Genomic DNA, 17,876 nt, shown 5'->3' on the forward strand with positions numbered 1-17,876 from the left:
ACCTTTTACTGCATATCAAGTTCCAGCTTCAGATGAACTGTTACCACAGAAAGATAAGCCCATGGAACAGTTGGTTTTATTATGAAAGGCTGAGACAGCTTTAACTGCTATATAATTCAAGCCTGCACTGATCAGAGGGCAAGGGCTCTTGGATGGGAAAGGCAACCTATCAGGAAAGGCAGTATAGTAAATTGGAGCAGCCTGGGGACCCTCTGTAGCTGATAGTAGCTGCAGCTGGGCCAGTCCTCTACAATCGGAGCTGCTGTGTATACCAGCTGTGTGCAATTAAGGCCAGCTGAAGGTGAAGAGAGGTGTGGGGGAAAAAGGGACCTTTTGAAAAGCCAGCACTGGGAAAAGAAAGGCTTGCAGAGCCATGATTATGTGTGAGGACTAAATGGTTAAAACATTTGCAGGGGAGGGAATGAGGGAAACACAAAATTGTAAAACCTATTGGCTCATTGGGTTGATTTAGCTCTGACTATAGTAGCTGTAATGTAATAAAAAATCAAGGGCCTCTCATGGTCATGACAATGACTCACATGATCTACAGAAAAATCCTCAAGGTTAAACAGTATGATCAGTTTAAATGTTTTATAACCTTCCTCTACATCCCATTGTGTGCGTGGAAGGTGTTCACTCCCTTTAGTCATTTGCCAGAGACAAGCTGCCAACATACGAAAAATAACTACAGCACTTTACTGAGATTAAAAAAAATTCTCATCTTTTATTTGTAGCAGCTCTTTACTTAAGAGCACATTTGATCGTCTTTCTAGCACACAGCATACTGAAGCCAACAATCAATAAGATCAGTCCCATTAGAAGCTGTGAGCTAGAAGAGATGTATGATAATTTCCTGAAATGGCCTCTCCAAGAGGATTCCCCAGGGTACATTCATTTGCCAATCTCCTATGTGCTTGTCTTCCTTCTTTCCCAATAAAAAGCAATGCATCTAGAAAATATCATCCTTTAACTAGATGAGAGTGGTCCTGAAACAGCCGGCTTTATTTGAAAACTATTAGCTGGTAAAAATATATGAATCTCCTTTTCAGATGAGTTTTTTCAATGTGTGATCAATAAGCCAAATCTCCTTTCTCTCTCCCCTTTTTAATCTGTACTGTCTAAATAAAATAAAAAGACCAAATCCCTTAGTGCTGATTTTTAAGCAACATTTAATTATCTGTGAAACCTGGGTTTCTTAACAGCAGAAGCGTCAAACATTCATTGGAAAAATCAAGGTCTCTATTACTGGGAAAATGCTGTGCCAGCTCTATTCTGTAAAACACTTATGAGATCCTATCTCTAGCTATAGTAATCCCAGCAATCACGATGAATACCCATAAGTATAAAGCTCCAGCCTACCCCCAAATATTTTCTATTGAATGATTATATAATCTAAAATCAAAATTAGCTACTAGCCCCTAGTCATCTTGGGCTATCAAATTTCTATCTAAATGACTGTGTCCTCTCCCACCTTATGGTACTTTCAAAGCTATCTAAAGGATAGCATCTAGAAGCCCAATTCCCATTTTAATGCTTTGAAAGTCTCATGCTAACGGTTTAGCAAGTAGAAAGGTGGAGTCTATTCTGAGATGCTTTTTGTGTACTCTAAACACAAGTATGCCCACCTCCCTGGTGACAGAGTGGACATCTCAATGCATATCACTAACAGGTTGCATACAGTGATTTGGATTGGAGACTACACATTTCAACTAGTGGGTGAGACAGAAATCTTGCAAGCTTGTAAAAATAACACAGAAAGTAGCACAAACATATTATGTCTCAGCAAGCTATAATATTCTGGTTAATGCAGGGCAAGTGACTTAACTCCATTCCCCCCAAACATGTGCAAAAGTATAATTAACATTCAATCATATTGTTGCTGGTACCAACCCTGCATTCTGTCTATGGCAACAATAGAATTCAAATGCACAGTAGGTGTATGCAGTCACCATGACTGGATCTGGACAGCTGCATGTGAATACAGACCATGTTGTTCGGCCCCTCAACCCATACCCCACTTACACTATTCAACAGCTTTGGTCCCAAAGGACCTCTCAAGTGGTCTTTCTGTAGAGCAGGGGTTCTCAAACTTCATTGCACCATGATTCCCTTCTGACAACAAAGTTACTACATGACCCAGGTGGGGGGGAGGGGAAGACCAACCCCCACTGCCTCAGGTGGGGGACAGAGGGGGCTGTAGCATGAGCCCCACCACTCTGGCTGGAGGTGGAGATCAGGCTTCAGCTCTGGGTCCCAGCAAATCTAATGCTGACCCTGGTGACCCTATTAAAATGGGGTCACAACCCACTTTGGGGTCCTGACCCACAGTTTGAGAACTGCTGCCGTAGAGGGACCACAGTACACGTGATTTCTAATCATCCTACAATAAATGTGAAATGGTTTATAGCAGGTGTATGCCTAGCTAGAATTTGGGCTTAGTGTTTGCTATTGTTCTGCACTTTTGTTGAGAGAGATTATGCCTCACTGATTGACAGATCTGGTCATAAAAATATTGACTAGTATCATGCTTAGAACTGATCCCTCTGGTACCCCACTAAAACACCTGCATTCAGTGATGATTCCTACTGACAACATTTTTTTAGATCTGTCAGCTGCTTCATCAATAAAGCAAATATTAAATTAAAAACTAGCATTATACAATAATCAAAATGTTAATTTTTTAAATAAAAAATTCAATTCAGCTCAGGTTTATTGGTATGAAAAACTATACAAGTATATAGACAGGACTTTCTGGCATCTGTCAGAGGCATCTGGATAGGGCTACACAATGGTTGGGGGTTTATCCCCATGGCTCTTTGTCATTACTGTCCATTTCATGGCCTATTTTGAAATTCAATATTTTCATGAAAATTAGAATTTCCAAATTCTCCATTTTTTTCAGTGAAATTAGAAATTGAAAAGTTTTGCTTTTTAGGGTGTTTTTAAATCTATTTCCCCCTTTTCTCCCCTTTTTCAGAGACAAGTAGGAAAAGGAGGAAGGAGGAAAGGAAAAGAAAATTGAAAAAGTGAATAATTACCAAAATAATTTAATTTAGAAAATCTTCAGTGAACATTCTCAAAAGATGTCACACACATAGAAAAATGTTCCTTTTCAAAACCTGTGGAATGAAAATTGTTTCAAAATCTATTAAAGTGTTTATATTTTTCTCCCAGTTTTTTGATTACTCAAATTTATATATATATGCTTTAGGTTCATGTTCCTTTGCTTAGCCTCCACAATAAAAGAAAAACATTTCTTCCTTCAATACAGCAGATGCTCAAATACCCCTTGGGATTAATGTATCAATGTTATAGCTCTTGTATTATGGCCTCACACTCCCTTGCTCATATGGGACACACCTGCATTTTATCAGCTTTTTGCAGTTGTAGGAGATTCTTAGTTTCTGGCTATTTTTGTAAGTTTATTTCCCCTCTTTTATATATTTCTTAACCCTTAGGATACTGGCAAATGTCCAGGAAGTTGGACTGGCTACTTTCAGAAAATGAAGCATTTGCCTGTGTGGGATACTGACTATACCAGAAGAAAGGAGGGTTTCTAGCCACCAGGGTGTACACGAGGGAGGTCTAGGTTAGGACACTTGTCTGCAGTAAGGTATGCCTGGCTCTGTGTCCCCAGAGCCACAAATGTCCCCTTCTGCCACATGACTGCACTCCCAGCATGACTCAAGTCCTTCTGCTGCAAGTTCCTGCCTCCTCTTTTTGTCTGGGAACCTGTAGAGGGGAAAGCAGGTGACATTGGGAAGTCAGGCTATGGATAAGAAAATGGGTCATTGCCAGCAATGTGAGAGAGATAGTAGAGATGTGTCATACTATGTAGCATCCTGCCATTAGATCTGGAATGGAAAGCAATGATGAATGGACATGGGGATGAGACCCCAATCATTGCATAGCCCTAGCCTGTCTACCTCTGAAGATACCTGAATTCTCTGTCTTGTTTTTACGCTTAGGCAACATTTGTATAGCTTATGTCAATGAAGGCTTATTGACTTAATTTATGATCTAAAAAACTAAACATTGATTAAAAACTAGAATTATACAACATCAAGAACTGTTGCTGACAGATCTCAAAAAAAAAAAGCAGTTGTCAGTGGAGAATCATCATTGAATAGGGGCTTCTGTATGGATCAGTTCTGCTCCTGATGCTATTCAATATTTTTTATTAATAATCTGTAAGTGCATATAAAAATCACTGCTGATAAATTTTGTAGATGCCACAAGGATTGGTGGGAGTGGTAAATGGTGATGAGTACAGGGCAGTCATATAGCACAATCTGGATAGCAAGGTAAGCTAGGCCCATTCAAACATAGTGCATTTTAATACAACCAAATGCAGGGTCAAACATCTAAGAATGCAGGCCATACCTACAGAATAGGGGATCTTATCTGCTGGAAAGCAGAGATTCTGAAGAGGATTTAGGGAATCATAGTGGACAAAAACTTAACATGAGCTCCCAGTGCAATGCCATGGCAAAAAAAGGTTAATGCAATACTTAGATGTATAAACACAGGTGCGGTGAGTAGAAGGGAGATGATTCTTCCTTTTATCCAGCATTGATGAGACAGCTACTGGAATACTGTCTCCATTTCTGATAACCACATATTTTAAAAGGATGTTGAAAAAAAATCAGAAAGGGTTCAGAGAAAAGCCCCAAAAGTGATTCAGTGAGAGGCTTGAAGATCTCCATCTATTTAGCTTATCAAAAGAAGATTGAGAGGTAACTTAATTATGACATAAATACCTTCACAGGAAGAAACTCCTAGATACTAAAGGTGTTCTGTTCATAGGCTACACAAAGAGAAGACATATACAAACATAATATACTCTTGCTGGAAGGTTGCAATGTACTGCTACTTTTATGCTTAAAATACAGTAACTAAATCCAGAGAGAGACCAAACAAGCTGCTCCCTACAGCAAAGAGCCATAATTCATCCCACCTTGTTCCAGGCTTGCTCTTTCTAGATTGACTTTAATTGCACATTTCTCTACAGAGCTCTCCAGTCTGCAAACAGCACCAGGGAAACCCCTTCCTCAACACACACTCTCTTAAAGTGATAGCTTGCAATTCCACACATCTTCAATACATGACAAAAGGGGTATTGTAGCAATTACAGACTCACTGGTGCAGCGCCTCCTGCTGGTTTCCTCAGGAATTAGCTCTTGTCCAGCCTCAGAACACTCTCTGCTGGCCGCTGGCTCACCTGCTTCAGGCCCCCCATCACTGCCAGACCCCGGTGCCTTTTACCTTAGGGTTCTCCCCGCAGCAGTACTCCCACAGTCTGGGTCTCCCCTCCCAGGGGAACCCCCTCCCCTTATGCCCACCTTGCCTCAGTGGCTACTGCCAATCATCTAGCCTGCTTTCACTGGGGCAAACTGCACTCTGTAATGGCCACTTATCACTGGCAAGGAGGTTGGACCAGCTGCCTCTGCCTAACCCCAGGCTGCACTTCCCAGCCCCAGTATCTGCATAGGCTTTATCAAGGCCTCAGCCCAGAGCATTGCTAGGCTGGAGTTCCTCTTGCCCTACTTTAGGTACTCTATTCCCAGGCAGCTAGGCCCTTCTCCCTCCAAGGCTAAAGGGAGACTGTCTCAATTCTACCTCACAGCTCTTTTATAGGGCCACCTGTGGCCTAATTGGGAGTGGCCCCAATCAGCCTAGCTTTTTCCACCAGAGCAGGGTAACTACCCCACTACAGGTATTTATAGCCCGGAACCCAATAGGTACAGGTATTTATAGGAGAAAGGCATAAGAATCCATGGGTGAAAGTTAAAACCACATACATTCAAATTAGATATAAGGTACTAATTTTTAACAGTGGGTGTGATTAACCATTGGAACAAACTACCAAGGGAAGTGGTGGACTCTCCATTTCTTGATGGCTTCAAGTCAAACACAAGTTTTTAGGCTCAATATAGAAGTCATTGGGTGAAATTCTATGGCCTAGGTTAGACAGGAGGTCAGAATAGATGATCTAATGATCTCTTTATGCTTTAAAAATCTCTGAAAGCGCCTGAATTGTAATTGTGATGGCAAGCAGAGGGCTGCTGAGGTAAGACACTTGGGAAGCATGAGGCTCTCAAGTTGCTGGAAAAAAGAGGTTCTTTCAGCACTCAGTAATGTGGGGGTCAGGGGCGGCTCTACCTTTTTGGCCGCCCCAAGCAGTCATGCGCGGGAGGCGCCCCGGAGCCGCGGGAGCAGCGGACCTCCCGCGGGCATGGCTGCAGAGGGTCCGCTGGTCGCGCGGCTCAGCTGGACCTCCCGCGGCTGCGGACGGTTCGCAGGTCCGACGGCTCCGCTTGAGCTGCCGCAGTCATGCCTGCGGGAGGTCCAGCTGACCCATGGGACGAGCGCCCCCTCCGCAGGCATGACTGCGGCAGGTCCAGTCGTACCGGGGCTCCGGTGGACCTCCCGCAGGCATGACTGCAGCAGGTCCGCCGGCCCAGCCTGCCGCCCCCCCGGGAAAGGGCCGCCCCACGCGCGTGCTTGCCGCGCTGGGGTCTGGAGCCGGCCCTGGTGGGGGTACAAAGGAGGACATGTTGATAGAGGGTGAAAGAAGGAAGGAGTGGAAGTGGAGATAGACATGGTTTTTCTTTTGCAGGGAGAACTAGAAATAAGTTTATTTGGTATCTATTCTTCATTTTAGAGTGCTAGAACAGGGGGAGCAGATCCTAAAGGTTAATATAAATCTAGTTACAAATCCCCTCCCTCTCTCTCTCTCTAACATGGAAATAATCAAGATCAAACAGTGTAAATAAACACTAGAGCAAGTTTTCATTCCAATAATACTTCCACATGGTGTATATTCAAACTAATAGTGTATTTACACCTTCCTGCTCTTAATTCCACCCAAACTGCACATGTAGCAGTATTACTGGAAAGGACAATGAACACTGAATCGTCCCTGCATCACAATTACATGACCACCTGTTCTAAATTACTTTTATGCTGATACACTATGAATGTTCAGATTTCAACAGCTTCAGCAATTCCACCTGTTCTGTTAGTAATGGGAACAGGAACGGATGACGACTAGAAATGGCCATGGATAGAATACATATGTGAATATTTGCAAATTTTGGGGAGCCCTTTCAAGGGCCAGATACGCAATTAATTCAATCCTGATTTTATCTCACCAGTGATACAATGTGTTACCTGTCAGCTCTATGTTCTTGGGGACCCAGGGTGCAGTACCCAGCCTGTCTGACTCACGAAAGACCCGCCCAGCCTCTGCTTGAACCAAAGCCAATCAGAAGAAAGACATACAAAAAGCAATGAAAAGACAGGGAGAGACACGCTTAACCCCCCTCTCCCTCCAAAAAAAACAAGGGTGACAGGATTAAGGAAACTTCCCTAGCCTCATCTGCATTGGAGATGGGACAGGAAGGCATCTCCATTAGCATACAGAATGGAGAACAGAGATTCCAAGGCAAGAACCACACAGAACTCTGGGAACAGAAAAGCAGGGAAGCACTGCATGATGGGGGGAGCTCTGCTCCAGATGTCAATGAACCCACACCTGCACACACCCAGGTCAGTTGTTATCAGACCAATTCTAGTAATAAATCCTTTATTAGTATCCAAAATACTGAAGCTACCCAATTGCATTGTGAGCTCCCTTGAAGGAGCAATGCCCATAGCCAGGAATGATCAGTACCTATTGTCTAGCCTGAACAAAACAACTTTGGTATACTCCCTTGAGCCATCAGTTTACCCACAAACAAATCTAGTGTTCTCCCTTGAACCATTGTTCTTTCCCTACAAAAACCCCAACCCACACTCAAGTAAGTGCTCTGATGCATGGATCCAAAATCCGCATCAATTTCATTGGGACTTCATCTTCTCCTGACTGATCGTGCTGGGGGCTCTGCCTGTCTCCAGCACTCCAGACCCTTAGCTACCACCATCATCTGGGAACCCCGATTGATTCAAGCTTCACAGAGTGGTAAAAACCCAACTTTCTCTCTCTTTAGGTAGAGCCTTCTGACCCTGACTTGTATGATCAGTTATAGTTTTCTAAACCTGACTTTTGTAATCAAATTTAAGTTAGGTTTAACATTATAACGGTTTTGTTTGTTTGGCTTCCCTTGTATGGTGATTACCTGGCATTAAATAACTTTCATGGTTAAGCTGGTTGCTTTTCTCTCTCGCTCTCTCTGCAGCAATACTCCTCATACCTAAGCTAAAGATCCCTGTGTGACGTTCCATTCCGGTGTTATCTGGACTGGTGATCTGCTAGGTCGCTCCAATTCTTGACTCTGGGAACCAACCTTACCCTACTCTGCTGTGAGACCCCCCACTCCTGGGCTGTTCACACAGCCTCTGGCATGTAAGCTGCTCCCTAGATTGTGCAACTAAATGACACTAGTCAATATCTCCAGTCCTAGACACAACCCTAGGAAACTCCATCTTGCAGTGTCCTGTTATGCCCACTGGACGCCGCAAGCTTATATGAGTTTGTCAAATTAACAAAGAAATTGATATGTACCAGGCTTGTTATCCCAAGGGGAGTCTCTGACATGCTTCAAACCAAACACACTGCTTCAGGTAGAATAAACAGATTAATTAATTACAAAGAAATTTTAAGTGATTATAAGTCAAAGCAAAACAAGTCAGATTTGGTCAAATGAAATACAAACAAAATGCATTCTAAGCTGATCTTAACACTTTTAATGCCCTTACAAACTTAGATGCTTCTCACTACAGGCTGGCTGGTTGCTCTTCAGCCAGGATCTCCCCTTTGATCAGTGCTTCAGTCACTTGGTGTGGTGTCTGTAGATGGAGATGGAAGAGAAAGGAAGAGCCTGGCAAACATCTCTCCCTTTTATCATGTTCTTTCTTCCCTCTTGGCTTTGCCGCCCCCCCCCCCCTTCAAAGTCAGGTGAGCATTACCCTCATCGCAGTACCAAACTGCACAAGGAAAGGGGAGTGACTCACTCGAGAGTCCAACAGATCCTTTTGTTGCTGCCTAGGCCAGCGTCCTTTGTTCCTGTGAGGCAGGGCTGGGTTTGTCTCATACATGCCCTGATGAGGTGTGAACTGCCTCTCTGCTCTTGGAGAGTTTTTGCCTGAGCTTGCTTTAGGCCACGAGGATACATTTTCAGCCTCATAACTATATATATGAAATTATAACCTATAACATTGCTGTAACAATTACTATAACATCACTATAACAACAATGCTCAGTGCATCATGAGCCTTCTGAAGACACCCAACATGACAAACTTTGCACTGGATACCACACAATCATTTTTTAAGGATGAACATAGGGGTGCTGAGTGTTCTCCCGAAATACAGAGTGTCACACCCTCCAGCGCCCCAAAATCCTGTGGGATTTGCTCATAAAGTGGGTTACTACCAGAACAATTGTAACGTGAAAGTGGGGATAAGGATGTGCTGAACCTGGGGCATGGCCCCATAGTATGCCAACATTTTTATGGCTGACTTAGAACAACGCTTCCTTAGCTCCCATCCCCTAACGCCACTACTCTACTTGCGCTACATTGATGACATCTTCATTATCTGGACCCATGGAAAAGAAGCCCTTGAGGCTTTCAACAATTTCCATCCCACCATCAGCCTCAGCCTAGACCAATCCACACAAGCAGTCCATTTCCTTGACACTACTGTGCTAATAAGTGATGGTCACATAAACACCATCCTATACCGGAAACCTACTGACTGCTATTCTTACCTACATGCCTCCAGCTTCCATACAGGACACACCACACGATCCGTTGTCTACAGCCAAGCTCTAAGATACTACTAAAATGATTAGGGGTTTAGAGAGGGTCCCATATGAGGAAAGATTGGAAAAGAGAAGACTAAGGGGGGACATGATAGAGGTATATAAAATCATGAGTGATGTTGAGAAAGTGGATAAGGAAAAGTTATTTACTTATTCCCATAATACAAGAACTAGGGGTCACCAAATGAAGAACTTTCTGAAACTTACACTAAAAGAACTTCCTTTTATTTGTTTTAAACCTGCTGCCAAAATCAATAAATAAAAAATAAATATCCTTTCCTTTTTTTTTACAAAAAAATGAGATATTTAATTAAAAATAAAATCTTTATGCTAACCAGACAAACACTGGCTGTCTGTTTCAGTAAAGGAAAGATGTCCAGTTAATAGAGTAAGAGGGAAAGAAGAAGTGTAAGTTTCAGAAATACGGAAATTCTGGATCAAAAGAGAGAGAGAGGAAAGCATTATATTCAGAATACCAAAGGGAGACAGTTACCTTCTTGTTATTTTTAACCAAGAATTCAATCAAGTCAGATTTCCTTTCTAGAGCCCTTTTCCCTATCTACATACCTCTGCCTTTCCAGCACAGGCTTTTGTTGGCTTTGCTTACTGAGCTTATCACTCTGCACTAAAAATGTTTGATGTGTAAGGTATGGCTGGGGAATACTTTCAACTTTTCTAATTAGCAGATCAGAATTACTCTACACAGAGCAAGACAATATAAATTAAGCCCCGTAAACATGATCCAAGATTGGTGGGATTGTTTCTGGGAATTGCATCGCTGTCACAAGATTTTTTTCCTATTCATTTCTAATTCAAAGAAACCCAGCACAAATCTGAATTCTGTAGTTAACTTGTACCCAATTGGCAGCTAAAAGGCAAAGATAAGGCTTTTGTGCATCACTACTTTTCTCATCTTATTGAAACTCTCCATTTCAGCTTTAATGTTAAGCTTATAACTTTGCGTCTTTTCTAAAAGGCTATATTTCCAATAAGTTTCACTGAAAAAAAAAGGAGCTGAGACTAAATTCCTTTTTTCATAAAGTAGTTTGATTTTATACAGCACAGGGTGGGTTGGATCAGCCAGTCAAGAAACTAATCTCTAGTGATGGGTGAATTTCATAAGGTTTGCTTCATGTCTGATGGGCACTCCAAAGGAGAAAAGCAGTGCCAGCTTAATAGGGGTTGACTTCTCACTGACTCTTAGCTAGCACCTCTTCGTTAGGTCTCCTTCACTTTCAAACACTTATTTTTATACTCATTCCTTGCACAGAGCAGGAAACAAAACCCAAGAAAGGTCAGAGCTTAGGACAGCAGCTTCTCTTAAAACTCTGTGTCCTGCTTTGTGCGCATTAGAGACAAAAAGCATATCAGACCAAAACTGGAAACAGGCAGAGGGATACAAGGAAGCATGGGCTTTTGGTTAAGGCACTGGATAGGGACTCAGGAGAACTGAGTTCAATGGATGAGCCTGCAACAGACTTATGTATCCTTGGGCAAGTCATTTCATTTTTCCTTGTGTCTCAGTTCTCCATCTGTAAAATGGGGACACTAGTACTTTCCTACCTCACAAGGCTGTTCTGAGAATACAGTAATGACCGTGAGGTGTTCAGATACTGTGGTGATAGGAGCATTAAAGCACGTACAGGCAAGTCACATCTTACACGGGGGTTCCGTTCCGCGGTTAGCGCATAAAGCGAAAACCACGTATAATGAAACACTCATTGAGTTGAATGGCGGGCGGAATCACCTGCACTACGGATGCATTTTTTATATTGTTATTTTTCTTTTTTTTCCCCCTGTTTTTGCCGACCTCGCGAAGCTGAATTCACGCATGTTAAATGCACCTAAGATGCGACTTGCCTGTAGATAGTATTTAATCTGATGGAATCAGATTGGTTATAAATATTGTCTTGAGTCAGAAACATGCACATACACACACACACACACACACACACACATTGATTTTATCCTATTTTTTCTGTAAATGGTAAATGAAGTTTAATAGTCTCTTCATTTAGCACACTCGAAGCTCCACATTTTAGCTGATATCCTGCTCCTCTTACTCAGACAAATTATCCCATAGAGATTGTGTATGGAAGACAAACAAAACTTGGTCCTTTTTGCACAGGCTGCAGTGATTTCCCTACACCCCGCCCCCTGAATTCACCCCATCCCCAGTTTTGTGAACTAGTTACATGCCAAACCTGGTGACTGAACTTTGCGACTTTGTCCTCACCCACAACTATTTCACATTTGGGGACAAAATATACCTTCAAGTCAGTGGCACTGCTATGGGTACCCGCATGGCCCCATAGTATGCCAACATTTTTATGGCGGACTTAGAACAACGCTTCCTTAGCTCCCATCCCCTAACGCCGCTACTCTACTTGTGCTACATTGATGACATCTTCATTATCTGGACCCATGGAAAAGAAGCCCTTGAGGCTTTCAACAATTTCCATCCCACCATCAACCTCAGCCTAGACCAATCCACACAAGCAGTCCATTTCCTTGACACTACTGTGCTAATAAGTGATGGTCACATAAACACCATCCTATACCGGAAACCTACTGATTGCTATTCTTACCTACATGCTTCCAGCTTCCATACAGGACACACCACACGATCCGTTGTCTACAGCCAAGCTCTAAGATACAACCACATTTGCTCCAATCCCTCAGACAGAGACAAACACCTACAAGATCTCTATCAAGCATTCTTAAAACTACAATACCCACCTCCTGTTCTTTTTAAAAAAGCAAACAGAATGTTGAGAATCATTGACTGCCGCTGCACATTGAGTGGATGTTTTCAGAGAACTATCCACAATGACTCCAAGATCTCTTTCTTGAGTGTTAACAGCTAATTCAGATTCCTTCATTTTGTATGTATAGTTGAGATTGTTTTCCAATGTGCATTGCTTTGCATTTATCAACACTGAATTTCATCTGCCATTTTTGTTGCCCAGTCACCCAGTTTTGTGAGATCCCTTTGTAACTCTTCAGTCTGCCTGGGACTTAACTATCTTGAATAGTTTTGTATCATCTGCAAATTTTGCCACCTCACTGTTTACCCATTTTCCAGATCATTTATGAGTATGTTGAACAATAATAGTCCCAGTACTGACCCCTCAGGGATACCACTATTTATCTCTCTCCATTCTGAAAACTGATAATGTATTCTTATATTGTTTCCCATCTTTTAACCAGTTACTGATCTGTGAGAGGACTTCCCTCTTATCTCATGATGGCTTACTTTTCAAAAGTCAATTTAAATTAAATACATTTTTTTAAAAAATTAATATTTTTTTAGAAATCTAGACCTGTTACGTGTTTTGGTGTAACTTGCATTATCCTTATGATAAATTTGCATTATCCTAACAAAACATTTACTTTATTCATCTCTCTTTTATATATCTCATGAGTCCTGACACACACACACCCTGTAAATTCAAACACCCCCACCCCTAATTTCAATTCCTGGGGAAACCACTGACAGGCTGGGACTGCAAACATACACTAAACCTCTGAAAAACTCACCCACCTGCATAAAGTTCAATGTTACAATATTTGTGTTCATCTGTTGGCACAGAAATTGTTCCCATAAAATGTGTTTGTTCTTCGGCTTTATGTTTTTATGGCTACAGGTGAATGTACGTCACCCTGCAAAGTCATCTGAAAGGAAAGGAAAGAGAATCTGAATAACTTTGCTAACATAAAGAAGCTGAAGTGACATCAGTGCCAAACAGTCAGTTCAATCTACTCTTGGGTGCTTCAATAAATGTCAGATCTGTATTAGTACATAGTCATAGAACTGGAGGATTTTTCTTCCTACTTACTGTATTGGCTAATAAACCATTTAAAGTTTAGAGGCTGGATACAAATGTGCAAACTGTACACTAATCCCACTAAGTGATTAAAACAAAAATAGGTTCTGAAAGATTTTTTTAGTTAATAAATACACTGGATATGTTAGAAATATTATCCTGAGCAATAAATAAGAAAAGATATTACAACAGCCTGATATCCTATACAGGGCCTATTTTTGTTTTAAGGTGTGCTGGTGAAAGTCCATTGAAGTCATATTAACCTAACTGAGATCTGAATTTGTACCATAGTGTTTAATATGACCATTTTAGTTGTCAGGGCCTTATTTTACCCCAACATGCATCCACCTACTCGTGCTATACTTAATAGGTGCTGTACTTGTGCACCTGAAAGCAGGATTTGGCTCTAAGGGTCTGATCCAAAGCCCAGTGAAGTCAATAGAGTATTTCTTTGGTCTTTGGATTAGTCTCTAAATCTGTACTGAACACAAGAACCTCTCTTGTATTTAATGTTCTTTTTATACCAGTAGCTCTGCCTTGTGAAGGGTGAAATGGCTAGTTCCTATTTTGACACACCATGATCAAAAGTATTTCCAAACTTCCCCAGCATGCAGTGCTTATTCAGCAGTCTGGAGGCTTAGAGTGGGAGCTGTGTCTGTATGGATCCAAGGGCAGAATTTGGCTGTTGAAGGGGAAATCCATCAAAAAGAAACCCACAGTATCCTGGGAATCAAATATTCATCTGAGCACAATTCATTCATTTCTTCAATTTAAAAACTTAATTTGAGCAGGAAAACTGTCATGCTTGGCAATGCATGAAAGCTTGTTTGTTTGCATAGTAATGAATATCTTATAATAATGTTCAAGATCTTTACCCCTATATAAAGATTTCAATTTCTCTGTATTGTTATCAAAAATAATTAGGAACCTGGCTTTAGTGTGAATGAGAACAAGGCCCATAGTCTGTAATTCACTGTATTTTACCTTGGAACGTTGTAAATCATGTCAGCGTATCAATTTTAACTCCAAAACCACCTCTACAAATACTGGTCTACTAAAGGTATGACCCTCCAGTGGCCATTGTGGCTTCCTATTCTGAACGGATACTTCCTTTCAGCAAAGAGAACGAGGAGTACTTGTAGCACCTGAGGGCTTGGCTACACTTACGGTTTGCAGCGCTGGTCATCCAGCTGTGTAGGAGCAGCACTGGTGTGTGGCCACACTCACAGCTACCAGCACTGGTGTGTGTGGCCACATTTGCAGTGCTGTTGGGAGTGCTGCATTATGGGCAGCTATCCCAGCATTCAAGTGGCAACAACATGCTTTTCAAAAGAGGGGGGTGGAGGGTGGTGTACTGTGACAGGGAGCGGGGAAGAGCGAGAGAGTGGATTTTTGGAGCCAACACTGTGTGTTAGTTTCCTGGATTGAAAAATCACAAAATGTTCGTGAGCCCTTAGTCTTAACTCTTAATTGCAAACAGCCTGCCTCCAACACGGACTCCCGGACTCCCCCCTGTTTCACTCACTCCCTGTGGTGTACTGTGACAGGGAGCGGGGAAGAGAGAGAGAGTGGATTTTTGGAGCCAACAGTTTAGCTTCCTGGATTGAAAAATCACAAAATGTTCACGAACCCTTGGTCTTAATTGCAAACAGCCTGCCTCCAACGCTGTTTCTCTGTCAAGCAAACATTCACTCCCTGCCTCTCATTTGATCATTCACAGCCAGGTACAGATAGCTCCTGTTTGCTGTGATCAGTGTTTGTTTTTTAGATAAGCAGTTCAACGGAGCTCCGATCGGAGTTCACAACAAAACAAAGAGAGGCTGCATAACAAAACAAAGAGAGTAATTTAGTTAAAAGCTTTCTGGGATATCTCCTTATTCCCTGGAGGCCAATAAAAGCGCTGGTGTGTGTCCACACTTGATGAGCAGCGCTGGATCACCAGCGCTGCAATCGCTACACCCCAACCTGGCCAGGTGTACAGCCAGCGCTGCAGCCAGGGAGTTGCAGCGCTGGATGTGCCTTGCAGGTGTGGACGGTTACTAATTGCAGCGCTGGAAAGCCTCTACCAGCGCTGCAACTTGCAAGTGTAGCCAAGCCCTGAGAGACTCAAATTTATTTGGGGATAAGCTTTCGTGGGCTAAAACCCACTTCAGTGGAGTCACCCAATGCTTTTCCACAGGCAGAATCTGATCAAGAGTGACTGACAAGGATTTTTAAAACCAGCCTCTTGTTCTGAAGGTGCAATTTTCCATCCTCAATTAATTGCCAAGTGAAGCGACAGGGGCAACTGTGGCTACCATACCCTTGTAGCATTTCTGTATGCAAAAGGGCTTTTCTCCCAAAATACCAGTGTAAACCACTATTCTAAGCATGATCCCTTTGAAGGTAGACACCCCACATTGCTAGAGTGGACACTAGAGATCCTCTGGGCCTGTTCAACACCAATGAGATGCATCTGCAAGGCTTGTTCTGCCTGGAGAGGGGAGCTTAAAAAGGAAAACCTGCCACAGGAAGTAGGCTGCTTTTCTTCAGACCACTGAGACAGCCTTGGTGAGAGGGAAATATCAACAAGTCTCACTGTTCCTGAAGCTTCAAGACCTAGCCTCAGTTCAATATGATCCACATGGAAGGGCTGGAGGTAGACTCCATTCTAGATTAAGGACAAAGGGCTGACCTAGGAAGACTGTGTGAGATCACAAGAACGGTCATACAGGGTCAGACCAGTAGTCCATTTAGCCTAGCATCCTGTCTTCTGACTGTGGCCAATACCAGGTGCTGCAGAGGGAATGAACAGAACAGATAATCATCAAGTGTTCTAGACAGTGTTCTCTATTCCCAGCTTCTGGAATCAGAGGCTAGGGGCACCTAAAGCATGGGGTTGTATCCCTGGCCATCTTGGCTAATAGCCATTGATGGACCTATCCTCCAGGCACGTATCTAATTATTTTTTTAAACCAATTATAGTTTTGGCCTTCACATCTCCTGGCAATGAGTTCCACACATTGCCGCTACATTGTGTGAAGAAATATTTCCTTTTGTTTGTTTTAAAACTGCTGCCTATTAATTTAATTGGGTGACCCCTGGTGTTGTGTTATGTGAAGAAATAAATAACACTTCCATATTCACTTTCTCCACTCCAGTCATGATTTTATAGACCTCTATCATATCCCTCCTTTATTCATCTCTATTCCAAGCTGAATAGTAGGCTGAACAGACTGCCAATGGCTCAGTCAAAATGGGCTACCTGCTAACCCAAGTGACAGCACTTTTCTGAGAGGAGAAAAGGAATGTGGAACTTGCTTGGAACACTATCCTCTTTGGGAGGAAGCAGGAGAACAATGATTAGTTTCAGCAAAGGCTAGAGTACTGGGACAGATCATGAGACACATGCAGAGCCCATCCCTGAGAATGCTCAACAGGCCATGTGCTAACCCACTGAGGAGAAGAGGAACACCTGATGTGTAGCAAACCCCACCCCGCAGTTGATTTTGGAAGGGAGCTGTGTCCAGCCCTCTTTGTCTAGAGCAATGGTGGGCAACCTGCAGCTTGCCCAAGCCGATTCCATTGGCCAGTGTAGCAGATCGAGCATGCACTGCCATGGCACCTCCTGCTGCTCAGTCTGGGAATTAGCTCAGTTCCAGAGCTTGGAGCACCTCCTGCTGGCTGGTGTCTCTCCTGCCTCAGGCCCCATGTCCCTCCCAGACCCCAATGCCCCTTACCCTGGGGTGCGACCTCACAGCAGTGCCCCCACACTCTGAGTCCCTCCTCCCATGGGACCCCCCTACCTTCTGTGCCCACTTGCCTCAGTGGCTACTGCCAGTCATCTAGCCCCCATTCTCTGGGGCAAACTGCAGTCTGTAATGGCCACTCATCACTGGCAAGAGAGTTGGACCTACTGCCTTTGCAGGCCCTACTGTCTCCCTGCAGCCACAGTACCTCCATTGGCCTTCAGCAAGGCCTCAGCCTGAGGACTCATCCAGCCAGAGCTCCCCAGCACTGCTCTGCTTCAGGAACCCTGTACTCTGTCAGGCAGCTAGATCCTTCCCACTCCAAGGCTGGGGTGAGACTTCTGTTTCCTGGCTCACAGTCCTTTTATCAGGGCCTGCTGTGCCCAGATTGAGCCAGGCACACCTGGGGCCAACTACCTCATCAGCCTCCTTCAGCTGCTCTTAATACCTTTTCTAATTGGGTCCCAGCCACAGCCCTCTCCAAGGGCTGCTTTTAACCCCTGCTCTCCTGGAGTGGGACAGCTGCCCCACTACAGCCAGGAACAGCTAACCGCG

At 43.2% G+C, this 17,876-nt stretch overlaps 1 long non-coding RNA gene across 1 annotated transcript; it reads right to left on the reverse strand.

The window, feature by feature from the left end:
* Positions 1-3,526: 3,526 nt before the first annotated feature.
* Positions 3,527-17,640, reverse strand: LOC120374946. The gene is made up of 3 exons (XR_005586360.1): positions 17,530-17,640; positions 13,311-13,441; positions 3,527-3,732 (listed from the first exon to the last, which is right to left on the reverse strand). It is a non-coding gene; the product is annotated as an uncharacterized LOC120374946 (long non-coding RNA).
* Between the last annotated feature and the right edge of the window lie 236 nt (positions 17,641-17,876).

Source organism: Mauremys reevesii, linkage group 11, assembly GCF_016161935.1.
Source record: "Mauremys reevesii isolate NIE-2019 linkage group 11, ASM1616193v1, whole genome shotgun sequence".
NCBI classification, from domain to species: Eukaryota; Metazoa; Chordata; order Testudines; family Geoemydidae; genus Mauremys; species Mauremys reevesii.